Source organism: Indicator indicator, chromosome 2 (assembly GCF_027791375.1).
Source record: "Indicator indicator isolate 239-I01 chromosome 2, UM_Iind_1.1, whole genome shotgun sequence".
Lineage (NCBI taxonomy): Eukaryota > Metazoa > Chordata > Aves > Piciformes > Indicatoridae > Indicator > Indicator indicator.
In genome coordinates this window covers 54,705,561-54,708,582 of record NC_072011.1, presented here as the reverse complement: position 1 = coordinate 54,708,582, position 3,022 = coordinate 54,705,561, and positions in this window count along the sequence as shown.

Genomic DNA, 3,022 nt, shown 5'->3' with positions numbered 1-3,022 from the left:
TGTTGCATTCAATCCATAGAATATTAAACTCTACATACTCTGGAACTGGCTTGAAGCCTAACAAAACTGGAACCTCCCCATCCTTATTGGCTTTATATAGATAGGTACAGAAATACACAAAGTTGAAATGATTCATGCTCTCTGGAATGAAGGGCAGCAGCACAGCTTTGCTCAAGCAGAGATATTCATGGGAGCAGGCAAAACAGACTGAGTACTCTGACGGCTGGGAAAAGTCACTAAAGGCTCTTCTTGGTAGCTATGGATAAGGAAGAGCATTACTGAAAAAGTGTGAAGAGATGGCAGTAGGATGCCACAGGTGAGCAGCCTACAAGGTTCCTGGCCAGAGCTTAGAACTTCTTTTGAATTGCTAGTCAATTAAAACAAAAACTTGTGAAATAAATCAACCGCCAAATGCCTGAAATTAAAATATAGCTCCCACCTGCCATTAAAGTCCCGACCGTATTTCTCTTTTGAGGTAGTTACCTATTTAAGTCATTCTAGGAGTTTCTCTGCACGTGGCACAACCAGAGGACAAGGCAAAGGCACAGCAACAAAATTAAAAACCAATATACACAAAGATCTGAGTATTATGCTTCTCAAAAGGCAAGAACTGCTCTCCACTTACAAGCTAAAAGTACTGCTATATGGTTTAAATGAAATGGAAGCTCAAGATATTTTTAGCCATGTAGTCCACGTTTTCCTTAAATACACAAGTGACACTTCAGTGCTTTAATGAAAATACTCCTTCAGAAATGCAGAAATAAAACTTACAAACACCCAAGTATTCTAAAAATACTCTAAACTACTTTGAAATTTTTAATCATCACCTCAGGATATCAAGAGTTCCTATGAAAAACTAGATTATTTTCCAAAGGTTTGATGTCAGAGACTGGTGATACCAAGCTAGAGAGGAACTGCAGACTTGCGCTGATAGAATTTTTCCACAGAAAGTGAGTGGACTTTGTGGAAAGAAAGCAATGTCAGATTGGATTATTCTGCTGCTTCATCAACTCAAAATTCATTGTAGTATATTTTTGTATTGCACTAACGAGATGCCAACTCTCACTGAACAGATGTCTCGCCTTCAGAAGCCAAGATATCTGTATGTCAAAGTTCTGTGGTTTTGCCACTTGATATTTTGGGTGTGTGCCCTCATTTGTGATAATAAATATCAGGCCACAAACTAATGTCTCCTTAGATATCTAATATGTTTAACACTCAAAACAGCTTGAAAATCTAAACATTTCTGCTGTTAGCTTTGAGTTCTTCTCAAAGAATTATGCTACAATATATACCAGATGAATAGACTAGGGATAACACAACTACTGCCAGTTGTCAGGATGGATTTCTCTGCCATTTTGGATGTATATTTTTTATCCTGCAGTATATACAAAATTTAGACCTTCTCCCCTCCTCAGTGCCTTTGTTAGCAAAATCTACATCCACTGTCCTACCACACATGTCAATGCTGAAGACAGAAAACGTTAAAAGTCACTCCTAATCATATATTCTATATGAGCAGGTACAAAGGGAGGTTTGTATGCAGGACATCTGTAGAAATAGACAGAACTGCACTATGCTTTTTAAGTACCAATCAATAGGCCCCAAGGCATTTTCTTCACAGGGCAAATGGGGAAATGTGATAGCAAAGTTAAATAAATGACTCAGCATCAGCCAGAACAGCCTGGAACACTGAAGGCAGACGAATTCTATCTCAGCCTCTCATTTAGAACAACTTATCCACAATGCACTTCCTTCTGTATGCAACTGCTTATACAGAATATATTGTTAGTATGTATGTTAGCTTCTGCAACTCTGCAGCCCAGCAACCAGTTAGGAGAAATTGCTGTAGCTTAAACTAAGCCAACAGTTTTATGCCAATGGATGTCTTCCAAAATTTGGTGCTGTTACAGTATGCACCCAAGACAAAGTTGTGCCAGGAGAGGTTTAGATTGGATAGTAGGAAAAAATTCTTTACTGAAAGACTGGTCAGGCATTGAAACAAGCTGCCCAGGAAGCATGTAGATGTGGTGCTTCAGGATGTACTTCAGTGGATATGGTTGGGTTACTGTTGGACTCAATCTTAAAGGTCTTTTCCAACCTCAATCATTCTATGAAGGGGTTTTTTTTTGACCCCTGAGGAGTTAACATTAAAGCTGACTAAACTCCCAGGATGTATCTAAGAGATCCAGTACCTTACTGAAAACAATCAGAACACCAAAGCTGCAAAGGAAGCAACAATGAACTCAATTTTATGCGGTACTGCTAGAAAAGCCCTCACTCCTCCAACAAAAACAACAGCAACAACTGTCTTTCCCTCTCTTCCCAGTCTCAAACTTCAGACATGCAATGGGGGGGGGGGAAATATATATATATATAAAAATACAATATAAAAGCCAATAAGTAAGGTCACGTCTCTCTTGTTACAATTATGTTTCCAGAGTTGCCTTCAATCAAACTAATGCTCCAAGAGCAGAACCATCACATTAATGGTTACTTTTCTTTATTATCTACAAACCCTTTTCTGGCTAAAGCAGTAAAGACTCTATAGGAGTCTGATAACTTTACAAGGTGATGGCATTTCTGTGTTTATTGTAAGTCATTTCTATTGTGAACTGCTAACAACTTTTCAAAGTGCAACACTGATTTGGAAATGCAGGCACACTAATACATCAATTGCCATGACTAATGTATAAACTTTTAATGACCTTGGCAAAATCTCTCTTTCATTGGGCAGGTGCCACTATTTTGACTGTACAAAATGTTTTGGAAATATGTTGAAAATTACACATGTTTTGGAAAATATTTCAGGATTTCAGTATAGCAAATGAAGCTATATTAAATAAAACTTTGACATGGAGGTGAAAACACTCCAAAGTTGTGCAAGTCTTTTTTTTTTTTTAATAGAAAAAAAAAAAAAAAAGATATATCCTCCAAGTGTTGTACATTCATAGAATGCTGACTTTTTATCCAAACAAAGTTAGGAAGGTAAAACATTATCTTGAACAGTTTTCAGTTTCAT